Below are 15,248 nucleotides of genomic sequence, written 5' to 3' on the forward strand. Positions count from 1 at the left end.
ACAGTTTTATACAGGTTTATATGGCACTGCATTGTGATGAGCGGCTTTGTCCACCAGATGGCAGCATTGACCTATTTATAAACGCCTGTTGAATGTTTGTGTGAAAAAAACAAAAAAGTTCACCTGACTTCACTTTGCTGCTTGTGATCGATGAGAGAAGACTCCCGCACTCTGTAAGCATTTAACTTTTATTTCCTCTTTCCTTTTCTATGGCACATCACGCCTGATGAAGGTTATTCTTACCGAAACGTTGCATGGATGTGTCATAGTTTGTAAATAAATAGTGCTATTTTTTCGAACTTTTGGACCTTTTCCTTGGATTATATTTTTCTATTTTTACTGCCCATGTGCACATTTTGGCTACCTCCCATTACTGTAGCATATCTTTTATTCATATAATGTCCGAATTTGTGCGGATGCAGCCGCTATTTGGGTCAAATCAATCGACCCAGGCCATGCCATTCGGACGGCCGCCATTAATGCTAACTGTTAGCCTACAACCACATGGTCCTGACTCTCACTCTGGGCCACACAAGAGCGGCCATTTAGGCTACAGAACACCACAGGGAGGTAGCCCCCAAGACAATCATTTTGGCCTCCAAACTAGATGCATGCAAAACATCATAATTATGATGCATCATCAAAAAAATATTAATAATCATAATTGGCCACCAACCATCAAAAGAATGGTTCAAACACTGACTATCATGATCAAGCCTGCACAAAACAATGCCGGCACGCAGGCTTTGATCTCAGTGAATGCAAAAAATTGGGCTAACACAACAATTGGCATATTAAGGAAGCATTATTTAAATTCCATAAAAATTGAAATGGACAAACTGACCACCCAAATTGATTCAAAATGGAGGTCCGCTTTCTTCATCGCTTCCAATTGGGCCAAGAAAAAGTTGGGCTCAAAATTGACTCTTGACACCCTAAAACATGCGGAGACCCAAATCACTTCGCTGGTGTCACCTGACCCCCACATGGCTACCACGACTGGAGACCAGGATGACGCAGGACGAGCAACACCATCAGGACCGACCGATGACGTCACACCGGCGACTCCCCCCGATCCACCCCCGAAACCTCGGGCCCAGGCGGAGATCCATGGCGAGTTCCGTCCTTCTACCGGCGTGGCACCGGCTGTTCCCACGACTCCACAACCGTCCACGATACACGCTGAGGCTACCTGCCCCCCTTCTGTGACGCAAGAATACGGCAGTAAAGGGTTACCCTGCAGACGTCCCGTGATCGACCGGAGACCTTGGACCGTGGGACCCCGGCCCCCCCAGGTACGAAACCGGACTTATTATGAACCCCCTCCCACCTGCAGGCGACTTGGGACGGAGAGGTTGAAGCGCACGAGTGCTGAACTGATCCGGCCTCCTGAATACAGCTCGTATACCATCCCTGTCGAACCAGAGCGACAGCCCAGCACCGACCTCACCGATGTGCTGACACGGTGGTTCCGACAGTGGACTGGCCTATCCCACATGGGGTGCCCTACTCCAGTAAACAATCTGGTAAAATTATTGTAACTAAACAGGTGAAAAAATGTGTCTCACCTACATATGTCTGATTTGCACTATTTTGGCTCATTTGCATATGTCTGACCTGCCCTTATGTGTTGATGTGCCTCTTGCGGGGTCCTCGGGGGTTCCCGTGTTTGGCGGGGCGTCACCTTGGCGGGGGGATAGATGGACAGTGCACACACCCCTCCCCCCCTTTTTCTTTCTCTCTCTCTCTCTCTATCTCTCTATTTTTCACACCCTCCTCTAAACCTAATCAGCCCGTGCCTCCCCCCCGTCGCCGGGTTGGCGCCTTGCTTTGCGTGGGTCCCTCTGGGGTCTCTGTTGGGGGCCTCCACTACCAAATTCCTGTAAAAATTGCACAGGTGAACAATTAACATAAATCATTCCTGTAAACATGCACAGGTTAATAATTAACAAAAATGATTCCTGTAAACATTACACAGGTCAATTAATAGCATATCCAATTCCTGTAAAAATTTAACAGGTTAATTCACAACACATTCAATTCCTGTAAACAATCCACAGGTTAATTGAGAACATATCCAAGTCCTGTAAACCTACACAGGCACAATTGTCATATTCAATTCAATTGTCACTTTTTGTCTTGGGACCACAGAGATACTGTACTATTTCATCACCCTTTTAAAACTTGTTGTACAACTTTTCTAGGGTTACAGTTTTCTCTCGCACCTAGTTATGCTATTTGATAATCCATGCTGGACATTCATAACTAAGGTGCATTCTAGTGCACATGGGCTGCAGAGAACTTTTTCCTAAACCTAACCATAGTCCTGGCCCTATCATAGCCCCGGCCCTATTCTCATCCTAACCCTAACCTTGTTTGTAATTGTGCACAATAATTCAAGGCTTAAGGCATAATAATATAATTCATGGTGACTGTGGTAAAACAACAGGTTCCTGGATGAAGTTCTCTGCCACCTAGATTGTCTTTTGAAACTCCCAATGGGACAAAGAATATCTAAGGTGTTTTTCCTGTATTTTATTTATCATTATTTGTCATTATTTGTTACATTTTACAGTTTTATACAGGTTTATATGGCACTGCATTGTGATGAGCGGCTTTGTCCACCAGATGGCAGCATTGACCTATTTATAAACGCCTGTTGAATGTTTGTGTGAAAAAAACAAAAAAGTTCACCTGACTTCACTTTGCTGCTTGTGATCGATGAGAGAAGACTCCCGCACTCTGTAAGCATTTAACTTTTATTTCCTCTTTCCTTTTCTATGGCACATCACGCCTGATGAAGGTTATTCTTACCGAAACGTTGCATGGATGTGTCATAGTTTGTAAATAAATAGTGCTATTTTTTCGAACTTTTGGACCTTTTCCTTGGATTATATTTTTCTATTTTTACTGCCCATGTGCACATTTTGGCTACCTCCCATTACTGTAGCATATCTTTTATTCATATAATGTCCGAATTTGTGCGGATGCAGCCGCTATTTGGGTCAAATCAATCGACCCAGGCCATGCCATTCGGACGGCCGCCATTAATGCTAACTGTTAGCCTACAACCACATGGTCCTGACTCTCACTCTGGGCCACACAAGAGCGGCCATTTAGGCTACAGAACACCACAGGGAGGTAGCCCCCAAGACAATCATTTTGGCCTCCAAACTAGATGCATGCAAAACATCATAATTATGATGCATCATCAAAAAAATATTAATAATCATAATTGGCCACCAACCATCAAAAGAATGGTTCAAACACTGACTATCATGATCAAGCCTGCACAAAACAATGCCGGCACGCAGGCTTTGATCTCAGTGAATGCAAAAAATTGGGCTAACACAACAATTGGCATATTAAGGAAGCATTATTTAAATTCCATAAAAATTGAAATGGACAAACTGACCACCCAAATTGATTCAAAATGGAGGTCCGCTTTCTTCATCGCTTCCAATTGGGCCAAGAAAAAGTTGGGCTCAAAATTGACTCTTGACACCCTAAAACATGCGGAGACCCAAATCACTTCGCTGGTGTCACCTGACCCCCACATGGCTACCACGACTGGAGACCAGGATGACGCAGGACGAGCAACACCATCAGGACCGACCGATGACGTCACACCGGCGACTCCCCCCGATCCACCCCCGAAACCTCGGGCCCAGGCGGAGATCCATGGCGAGTTCCGTCCTTCTACCGGCGTGGCACCGGCTGTTCCCACGACTCCACAACCGTCCACGATACACGCTGAGGCTACCTGCCCCCCTTCTGTGACGCAAGAATACGGCAGTAAAGGGTTACCCTGCAGACGTCCCGTGATCGACCGGAGACCTTGGACCGTGGGACCCCGGCCCCCCCAGGTACGAAACCGGACTTATTATGAACCCCCTCCCACCTGCAGGCGACTTGGGACGGAGAGGTTGAAGCGCACGAGTGCTGAACTGATCCGGCCTCCTGAATACAGCTCGTATACCATCCCTGTCGAACCAGAGCGACAGCCCAGCACCGACCTCACCGATGTGCTGACACGGTGGTTCCGACAGTGGACTGGCCTATCCCACATGGGGTGCCCTACTCCAGTAAACAATCTGGTAAAATTATTGTAACTAAACAGGTGAAAAAATGTGTCTCACCTACATATGTCTGATTTGCACTATTTTGGCTCATTTGCATATGTCTGACCTGCCCTTATGTGTTGATGTGCCTCTTGCGGGGTCCTCGGGGGTTCCCGTGTTTGGCGGGGCGTCACCTTGGCGGGGGGATAGATGGACAGTGCACACACCCCTCCCCCCCTTTTTCTTTCTCTCTCTCTCTCTCTATCTCTCTATTTTTCACACCCTCCTCTAAACCTAATCAGCCCGTGCCTCCCCCCCGTCGCCGGGTTGGCGCCTTGCTTTGCGTGGGTCCCTCTGGGGTCTCTGTTGGGGGCCTCCACTACCAAATTCCTGTAAAAATTGCACAGGTGAACAATTAACATAAATCATTCCTGTAAACATGCACAGGTTAATAATTAACAAAAATGATTCCTGTAAACATTACACAGGTCAATTAATAGCATATCCAATTCCTGTAAAAATTTAACAGGTTAATTCACAACACATTCAATTCCTGTAAACAATCCACAGGTTAATTGAGAACATATCCAAGTCCTGTAAACCTACACAGGCACAATTGTCATATTCAATTCAATTGTCACTTTTTGTCTTGGGACCACAGAGATACTGTACTATTTCATCACCCTTTTAAAACTTGTTGTACAACTTTTCTAGGGTTACAGTTTTCTCTCGCACCTAGTTATGCTATTTGATAATCCATGCTGGACATTCATAACTAAGGTGCATTCTAGTGCACATGGGCTGCAGAGAACTTTTTCCTAAACCTAACCATAGTCCTGGCCCTATCATAGCCCCGGCCCTATTCTCATCCTAACCCTAACCTTGTTTGTAATTGTGCACAATAATTCAAGGCTTAAGGCATAATAATATAATTCATGGTGACTGTGGTAAAACAACAGGTTCCTGGATGAAGTTCTCTGCCACCTAGATTGTCTTTTGAAACTCCCAATGGGACAAAGAATATCTAAGGTGTTTTTCCTGTATTTTATTTATCATTATTTGTCATTATTTGTTACATTTTACAGTTTTATACAGGTTTATATGGCACTGCATTGTGATGAGCGGCTTTGTCCACCAGATGGCAGCATTGACCTATTTATAAACGCCTGTTGAATGTTTGTGTGAAAAAAACAAAAAAGTTCACCTGACTTCACTTTGCTGCTTGTGATCGATGAGAGAAGACTCCCGCACTCTGTAAGCATTTAACTTTTATTTCCTCTTTCCTTTTCTATGGCACATCACGCCTGATGAAGGTTATTCTTACCGAAACGTTGCATGGATGTGTCATAGTTTGTAAATAAATAGTGCTATTTTTTCGAACTTTTGGACCTTTTCCTTGGATTATATTTTTCTATTTTTACTGCCCATGTGCACATTTTGGCTACCTCCCATTACTGTAGCATATCTTTTATTCATATAATGTCCGAATTTGTGCGGATGCAGCCGCTATTTGGGTCAAATCAATCGACCCAGGCCATGCCATTCGGACGGCCGCCATTAATGCTAACTGTTAGCCTACAACCACATGGTCCTGACTCTCACTCTGGGCCACACAAGAGCGGCCATTTAGGCTACAGAACACCACAGGGAGGTAGCCCCCAAGACAATCATTTTGGCCTCCAAACTAGATGCATGCAAAACATCATAATTATGATGCATCATCAAAAAAATATTAATAATCATAATTGGCCACCAACCATCAAAAGAATGGTTCAAACACTGACTATCATGATCAAGCCTGCACAAAACAATGCCGGCACGCAGGCTTTGATCTCAGTGAATGCAAAAAATTGGGCTAACACAACAATTGGCATATTAAGGAAGCATTATTTAAATTCCATAAAAATTGAAATGGACAAACTGACCACCCAAATTGATTCAAAATGGAGGTCCGCTTTCTTCATCGCTTCCAATTGGGCCAAGAAAAAGTTGGGCTCAAAATTGACTCTTGACACCCTAAAACATGCGGAGACCCAAATCACTTCGCTGGTGTCACCTGACCCCCACATGGCTACCACGACTGGAGACCAGGATGACGCAGGACGAGCAACACCATCAGGACCGACCGATGACGTCACACCGGCGACTCCCCCCGATCCACCCCCGAAACCTCGGGCCCAGGCGGAGATCCATGGCGAGTTCCGTCCTTCTACCGGCGTGGCACCGGCTGTTCCCACGACTCCACAACCGTCCACGATACACGCTGAGGCTACCTGCCCCCCTTCTGTGACGCAAGAATACGGCAGTAAAGGGTTACCCTGCAGACGTCCCGTGATCGACCGGAGACCTTGGACCGTGGGACCCCGGCCCCCCCAGGTACGAAACCGGACTTATTATGAACCCCCTCCCACCTGCAGGCGACTTGGGACGGAGAGGTTGAAGCGCACGAGTGCTGAACTGATCCGGCCTCCTGAATACAGCTCGTATACCATCCCTGTCGAACCAGAGCGACAGCCCAGCACCGACCTCACCGATGTGCTGACACGGTGGTTCCGACAGTGGACTGGCCTATCCCACATGGGGTGCCCTACTCCAGTAAACAATCTGGTAAAATTATTGTAACTAAACAGGTGAAAAAATGTGTCTCACCTACATATGTCTGATTTGCACTATTTTGGCTCATTTGCATATGTCTGACCTGCCCTTATGTGTTGATGTGCCTCTTGCAGGGTCCTCGGGGGTTCCCGTGTTTGGCGTGGGCGTCACCTTGGCGGGGGGATAGATGGACAGTGCACACACCCCTCCCCCCCTTTTTCTTTCTCTCTCTCTCTCTCTATCTCTCTATTTTTCACACCCTCCTCTAAACCTAATCAGCCCGTGCCTCCCCCCCGTCGCCGGGTTGGCGCCTGGCTTTGCGTGGGTCCCTCTGGGGTCTCTGTTGGGGGCCTCCACTACCAAATTCCTGTAAAAATTGCACAGGTGAACAATTAACATAAATCATTCCTGTAAACATGCACAGGTTAATAATTAACAAAAATGATTCCTGTAAACATTACACAGGTCAATTAATAGCATATCCAATTCCTGTAAAAATTTAACAGGTTAATTCATAACACATTCAATTCCTGTAAACAATCCACAGGTTAATTGACAACATATCCAAGTCCTGTAAACCTCACACAGGCACAATTGTCATATTCAATTCAATTGTCACTTTTTGTCTTGGGACTACAGAGATACTGTACTATTTCATCACCCTTTTAAAACTTGTTGTACAACTTTTCTAGGGTCACAGTTTTCTCTCGCACCTAGTTATGCTATTTGATAATCCATGCTGGACATTCATAACTAAGGTGCATTCTAGTGCACATGGGCTGCAGAGAACTTTTTCCTAAACCTAACCATAGTCCTGGCCCTATCATAGCCCTGGCCCTATTCTCATCCTAACCCTAACCTTGTTTGTAATTGTGCACAATAATTCAAGGCTTAAGGCATAATAATTAATAATTAATAATTCAATTTGACTGTGGTAAAACAACAGGCTCCTGGATCAAGTTCTCTGCCACCTAGATTGTCTTTTGAAACTCCCAATGGGACAAAGAATATCTAAGGTGTTTTTCCTGTATTTTATTTATCATTATTTGTCATCATTTGTTACATTTTACAGTTTTATGCAGGTAAATAAGGCACTGCATTGTGATGAGCGGCTTTGTCCACCAGATGGCAGCATTGACCTATTTATAAACGCCTGTTGAATGTTTGTGTGAAAAAAACAAAAAAGTTCACCTGACTTCACTTTGCTGCTTGTGATCGATGAGAGAAGACTCCCGCACTCTGTAAGCATTTAACTTTTATTTCCTCTTTCCTTTTCTATGGCACATCACGCCTGATGAAGGTTATTCTTACCGAAACGTTGCATGGATGTGTCATAGTTTGTAAATAAATAGTGCTATTTTTTCGAACTTTTGGACTTTTTCCTTGGATTATATTTTTCTATTTTTACTGCCCATGTGCACATTTTGGCTACCTCCCATCACTGTAGCTTATCTTTTATCCATATAATGTCCGAATTTGTGCGGATGCAGCCGCTATTTGGGTCAAATCAATCGACCCGGGACAGGGCCTTCGGACGGCCGCCATTAATGCTAACTGTTAGCCCACAACCACATGGTCCTGACTTTCACTCTGGGCCACACAAGAGCGGCCATTTAGGCTACAGAACACACCAGGGAGGTAGCCCCCAAGACTATCATTTTGGCCTCCAAACTAGATGCATGCAAAACATCATAATTATGATGCATCATCAAAAAAATATTAATAATCATAATTGGCCACCAACCATCAAAAGAATGGTTCAAACACTGACTATCATGATCAAGCCTGCACAAAACAATGCCGGCACGCAGGCTTTGATCTCAGTGAATGCAAACAATTGGGCTGACACAACAATTGGCATATTAAGGAAGCATTATTCAAATTCCATAAAAATTGAAATGGACAAACTGACCACCCAAATTGATTCAAAATGGAGGTCCGCTTTCTTCATCGCTTCCAATTGGGCCAAGAAAAAGTTGGGCTCAAAATTGACTCTTGACACCCTAAAACATGCGGAGACCCAAATCACTTCGCTGGTGTCACCTGACCCCCACATGGCTACCACGACTGGAGACCAGGATGACGCAGGACGAGCAACACCATCAGGACCGACCGATGACGTCACACCGGCGACTCCCCCCGATCCACCCCCGAAACCTCGGGCCCAGGCGGAGATCCATGGCGAGTTCCGTCCTTCTACCGGCGTGGCACCGGCTGTTCCCACGACTCCACAACCGTCCACGATACACGCTGAGGCTACCTGCCCCCCTTCTGTGACGCAAGAATACGGCAGTAAAGGGTTACCCTGCAGATGTCCCGTGATCGACCGGAGACCTTGGACCGTGGGACCCCGGCCCCCCCAGGTACGAAACCGGACTTATTATGAACCCCCTCCCACCTGCAGGCGACTTGGGACGGAGAGGTTGAAGCGCACGAGTGCTGAACTGATCCGGCCTCCTGAATACAGCTCGTATACCATCCCTGTCGAACCAGAGCGACAGCCCAGCACCGACCTCACCGATGTGCTGACACGGTGGTTCCGACAGTGGACTGGCCTATCCCACATGGGGTGCCCTACTCCAGTAAACAATCTGGTAAAATTATTGTAACTAAACAGGTGAAAAAATGTGTCTCACCTACATATGTCTGATTTGCACTATTTTGGCTCATTTGCATATGTCTGACCTGCCCTTATGTGTTGATGTGCCTCTTGCAGGGTCCTCGGGGGTTCCCGTGTTTGGCGTGGGCGTCACCTTGGCGGGGGGATAGATGGACAGTGCACACACCCCTCCCCCCCTTTTTCTTTCTCTCTCTCTCTCTCTATCTCTCTATTTTTCACACCCTCCTCTAAACCTAACCCTAACCCTAACCCAGGGCCAGTCATGCCCGTCACTAATTTGGCTGTGAGTGTCTGACGCAGCATGCGCATCTTTCAGGGTCTTCGGGGGGTTCCGGGGTTGGTGTGGGCGTCGCCCGGGCGGGCTGCAGACGGACTGTGCATTCCCCTTCCCCCAATCCTAACCCTAACCATAATCCTAACCCTTAGGGTTAGGGTTGGGGTTGGAGTTGGGGTTGGGATTCGGGTTAGGGTTGGGGTTGGGGTTAGGGTTGGGGTTAGGGTTAGGGTTGGGGTTAGGATTGGGGTAAGGAGTTGGGGTTTGGGGTTAGGGTTAGGGTTGGGGTCTGGGTTAGGGTTGGGGTTAGAGGGTAGGTCTTAATTATAGAAAGAAAGTCGGTTAGGGTTGGGGTTAGAGGGTAGGTTTTAGGCATAGAAAGACAGTCGGTTAGGGTTGGGGTTAGGATTGGGGTTAGGGTTGGGGTAAGGAGTTGGGGTTTGGGGTTAGGGTTGGAGTTGGGGTTAGGGTTGGGGTTAGGGTTGGGGTTAGGGTTGGGGTTAGGATTCGGGTTAGGATTCGGGTTAGGGTTAGGGTTGGGGTTAGGTTTGTGGTTGGGGTAAGGAGTTGGGGTTAGGGTTGGGGTTAGAGTTGGGGTTGGGGTTAGGGTTGGGGTTAGGGTTGGGGTTGGGGTTGGGGTTGGAGTTGGGGTTTGGGGTTGGGGTTAGGGTTAGGGTTGGGGTTGGGGTAAGGAGTTGGGGTTTGGGGTTAGGGTTAGGGTTGGGGTCTGGGTTAGGGTTGGGGTTAGAGGGTAGGTCTTAACTATAGAAAGAAAGTCGGTTAGGGTTGGGGTTAGAGGGTAGGTTTTAGGCATAGAAAGACAGTCGGTTAGGGTTGGGGTTAGGATTGGGGTTAGGGTTGGGGTAAGGAGTTGGGGTTTGGGGTTAGGGTTGGAGTTGGGGTTTGGGGTTAGGGTTGGGGTTAGGATTCGGGTTAGGGTTGGGGTTAGGGTTAGGATTGGGGTTAGGGTTAGGGTTGGGGTTAGGTTTGTGGTGGGGGTTGGGGTAAGGAGTTGGGGTTAGGGTTGGGGTAAGGGTTAGAGTTGGGGTTGGGGTTAGGGTTGGGGTTGGAGTTGGGGTTTGGGGTTGGGGTTGGGGTTAGGGTTGGGGTAAGGAGTTGGGGTTTGGGGTTAGGGTTGGGGTCTGGGTTAGGGTTAGAGGGTAGGTCTTAACTATAGAAAGAAAGTCGGTTAGGGTTGGGGTTAGAGGGTAGGTTTTATGCATAGAAAGACAGTCGGTTAGGGTTGGGGTTAGGATTGGGGTTAGGGTTGGGGTAAGGAGTTGGGGTTAGGGTTGGAGTTGGGGTTGGAGTTGGGGTTAGGGTTAGGGTTGGGGTTAGGATTCGGGTTAGGATTCGGGTTAGGGTTAGGGTTGGGGTTAGGGTTAGGATTGGGGTTAGGGTTGGGGTTAGGTTTGTGGTTGGGGTAAGGAGTTGGGGTTGGGGTTGGGGTTAGAGTTGGGGTTAGGGTTGGGGTTAGGGTTGGGGTTGGAGTTGGGGTTGGGGTTGGAGTTGGGGTTGGAGTTGGGGTTTGGGGTTTGGGGTTGGGGTTGGGGTTAGGTTTGTGGTTGGGGTTGGGGTTGGGGTTGGGGTTGGGGTTGGGGTTAGGGTTGGGGTTGGGGTAAGGAGTTGGGGTTTGGGGTTAGGGTCTGGGTTAGGGTTGGGGTTAGAGGGTAGGTCTTAACTATAGAAAGAAAGTCGGTTAGGGTTGGGGTTAGAGGGTAGGTTTTATGCATAGAAAGACAGTCGGTTAGGGTTGGGGTTAGGATTGGGGTTAGGGTTGGGGTAAGGAGTTGGGGTTTGGGGTTAGGGTTGGGGTTGGGGTTAGAGTTGGGGTTAGGGTTGGGGTTAGGGTTAGGGTTGGGGTTGGGGTTGGGGTTGGGGTTGGGGTTAGGGTTAGGGTTGGGGTAAGGAGTTGGGGTTTGGGGTTAGGGTTAGGGTTGTGGTTGGGGTCTGGGTTAGGGTTGGGGTTAGAGGGTAGGTCTTAACTATAGAAAGAAAGTCTGTTAGGGTTGGGGTTAGAGGGTAGGTTTTAGGCATAGAAAGACAGTCGGTTAGGGTTGGGTTAGGATTGGGGTTAGGGTTGGGGTAAGGATTTAGGGTTGGATTTAAAGAGAAAGAGAGAAAGGTAGGATTTAGGCATAGAAAGAAAGTCGGTTAGGGTTGGGGTTAGGATTGGGGTCAGGGGGTAGGTTTTAGGCAAAGAAAGACAGTCGGTTAGTGTTGGGGTTTGGATTGGGGTCATGGGGTAGGTTTTAGGCATAGAAAGACAGTCGGTTAGGGTAAGGATTTGGGTTAGGATAAGGGTTAGGTTTTAGGCATAGACAGACAGTCGGTTAGGGTTGGGGTAAGGGTAAGGATTTGGGTTAGGTTAAGGGTTGGGTTAGGGTAAGGTTAGGGTTGGGGTTGTGGTTGGGATTGGGGTTGGGGTTAGAGGGTAGGTCTTTGACATAGAAAGACAGTCGGTTAGGGTTGGGGTAAGGGTAAGGATTTAGGGTTAGATTTAAAGAGAAAGAGAGACGGGTAGGATTCAGGCATAGAAAGAAAGTCGGTTAGGGTTGGGGTTAGAGGGTAGGTTTTAGGCATAGAAAAGACAGTCGGTTATGGTTGGGGTTAGGATTGGGGTTAGGGTTGGGGTAAGGATTTAGGGTTAGATTTAAAGAGAAAGCGAGATGGGTAGCATTTAGGCATCGAAAGAAAGTCATTTAGGGTTGGGGTTATGGTTAGGGTTAGAGGGTAGGTTTGAGGCATAGAAAGACAGTCGGTTAGGGTTGGGGTTAGGGTTAACCCTCTAACCCTAACCCCAATTCGTTGTACGTTTGTATACTGACTAAAAAAAAAGTGCATACATATGTACACATTGGTACAAATGTATACACGTTTAAATATGTATATGTAAGCATATGTATACACACACATTACTGTAGATGAAACTAAACATGTCCCTACCTTTAAGACATGTGTTTCCAATCCGTCTGTCAGCTCCCATCGTTCCAGGAATTCTTCGGGAACCAGGCAAATCATGTGGTCCTTGTGGAACCATTAATCACGGAGGACCAGAATAGCCGGTTGTTCAACGGCACAGCCCTTTTAGTGCTCACTGCTACTGCTGCCAGCCTCTCTGTCACAAAAAAGAGATTCATTTAGGAACTGTATAATGTAGAGATTAAAAATATACCATACATACATCTTATACACCAGGGGGCACCAACCTTTTTGAAACCAAGGGTTACGTCTTGAGTACTGATTTATGCGAAAGCCTACCAGTTTGTTACACACTTAAATAAATTGCCAAAAATAGCCAATTTGCTACATTTACCTTTAGCTCTATGTTATTATTAATAATAAATATTATGTGGAAAAACTGATCTTAATGATTTAGGGTTAGGGTTAAGGTTAGCTAGCCACTAACATTTTTTAACAAATCATGAATTACTTTGCACCATGTTTGTACAAATAATAACTCACGTAAAATACAAAAGTCAACTCTCATCATGTCACACTTTGAACTGGACACCAAATCTGATATCTGTTTCTTTGTCAGTTAGTGGGAAGCCTGGCATGGCATTCTGTTAACTAGTGTGTTGTACTCTGCTGTGTAACTAGAAACTGCAACTCTGAGTGAGTCTTGCAGATGTGCATCAGTGAGGCTTGTTCTGTGTTTCTTCTTGATGAAGTTCATGTCAGAAAAGGCTGATTCACAAAGATAAGTGGAACCAAACAGGCTTGCAACCTTCATAGTTGCTGCACATACACCACTGTACTTTTCTGTGTGAACAAAGCACCAAAAGTTTGGTGCAGCCTGGTGGGCTTAACATTTTAAATTTTCAGGAAAGAAGAGGAATGAATTTAAAAGGTAAAAAGGTATATGTGTTTAAAAATCCTAAAATCATTTTCAAGAATGTATTTTTTCTCTTAAATTGTCTTTCTGAAAGTTATAAGAAGCAAAGTAAAAAGACAGGGTCTTTAAAATATTTTCTTGGATTTTCTAATTAAATTTTAGTTTTGTCTCTCTTTGAATTAAAAATGTCAAGCAAAGCGAGAGTTGGGGTTAACCCTAACCCTGATAGTACATAAATATAATTTAAAAAATAGAGGCAGCTCACTGGTAAGTGCTGCTATTTGAGCTATTTTTAGAACAGGCCAGCGGGCTACTCATCTGGTCCTTACGTGTTAGGGTTAGGGTTAGGGTGTCCGCGTTGGTGACCCCTGTTATACACAATAACTTATTCCTTACTATAAAACACTAACCCTAACCTCTCCACCACATCTCCACACATCTTCCAACATTTTCGGTTTTGATTTGATTTTGGCTAACTGTCATTTTCAATTTTGACATATTGAACTGAAACTTTACATATGTAATAGAGTTTTTGTTTACAATAACAAGCAATTGATTATTTTTTGGGAGGGAAATTAGAGTGGTAAAGCTCACCTTGCAACATTCTTTATACCACATCAATAATATGCTGGTCAGATATATCTTGTCCCTGAAGAGAAGAACAACATTGTGTAAAAGTGACAACCATTACATTTCCCAAACAGTGAGTGGACTCACCGGTGGACCCTCAATACCCGGCCTGCCATGCACACCGCTCATGCCTTTCAACCCCCGAGGACCAGGCAGTCCAGGGGGTCCTACATCACCTGGCTTCCCAGAGTCTCCATGTTGGACCATTATGTCCAAGGTCTCCTCACTCTGTGCTGCAAACACATACAAGTGCATGAAGTGTATATTTACTTAACACATGATCATACACAACTCACCTGTCCTTTAGTGCCAGATTCTCCAGACATACCCTGTCACACCCAAACAATCATGAGATACTGATTTTAAAAATTGCAAGTTCTTGTCCTTTAGATTTGTTTTCCTCCGTTCAGTAAGCACAGCACCCAGAAACATTTGTGTTTCTACATGTAAGGTTCAACTACGAAAATGTTTGAATGCAGCGTTGAAAGATTGTCCAACAATAGTTTGTACAAAAACATGCAGAATGAGGGTTCCTACAAGTGGCAGGGCAAAAATACTGAAACACAATGACTCACTTTAATTAAAAAAAAATGTTTTAAAGTACTGTTAATGTATAATCTATACAAGATTCCTTTCTGCTCAGCTATTCATTAAAACGAAACAAGGGATGTCCAAAACTTTACCACAAAGGGCCGCACACTTAAAAGTTAACGAATGTAGGGGCCATTTTGGTTTTTAAAACCTTAAGGTCTTTCCTTGATTGTTAAAAGTCTTAGGGACCCAAAATGGGTCTCAGTCAAATAGTATATTATTTGTCTTTGCTTTCAATATTTAAATATCAACAGGTCAACTTCAGAAAGTTCAAAATGACTGGTCTTACTTTTCCCCTTTCTCACCAGCTAGCCCCTCCACGTCGGAGTCTACCTTCAAGCAGAAAACAGAATATTTGTTAGTGTTTCATATTGAAGGCTCCAATCATTCACAAACAAAAGTGATACTCACAATGTCTCCTTTGGGTCCACCTCTTCTTTGGAAGCCCTTTGAATGAGGAGACAAACATACATGTATAACATGGAGTTAAAAATATCCTGTAAATACATCTTGTACATGATAACTAATTCCACTACCTTCTATAAAACACTACCTTTAGAAGAAAGTGTAAGTATTGATGTACTACAGTACAAGGATAGAAACACTTATATAATTTTGAACTTTAGGGGAAATAGTGAG

The 15,248-nt window shown here is 45.5% G+C and overlaps 1 long non-coding RNA gene across 3 annotated transcripts in view; it reads right to left on the reverse strand.

Annotated features, from left to right (window-relative positions):
* Window positions 1-15,248, reverse strand: part of LOC133554023 (uncharacterized) — an 84,440-nt gene that overhangs the window by 50,480 nt on the left and 18,712 nt on the right. For all 3 annotated transcript variants that reach the window (XR_009807046.1, XR_009807045.1, XR_009807047.1), the window contains exons 2-7: window positions 15,021-15,056; window positions 14,899-14,942; window positions 14,315-14,347; window positions 14,106-14,251; window positions 13,983-14,037; window positions 12,497-12,668 (exon numbers count right to left, since the gene is read on the reverse strand). This is a non-coding gene — a long non-coding RNA (uncharacterized LOC133554023). The remainder of the gene's footprint in view (window positions 1-12,496; window positions 12,669-13,982; window positions 14,038-14,105; window positions 14,252-14,314; window positions 14,348-14,898; window positions 14,943-15,020; window positions 15,057-15,248) is intronic.

This window comes from Nerophis ophidion, linkage group LG06, assembly GCF_033978795.1.
Source record: "Nerophis ophidion isolate RoL-2023_Sa linkage group LG06, RoL_Noph_v1.0, whole genome shotgun sequence".
NCBI lineage: Eukaryota > Metazoa > Chordata > Actinopteri > Syngnathiformes > Syngnathidae > Nerophis > Nerophis ophidion.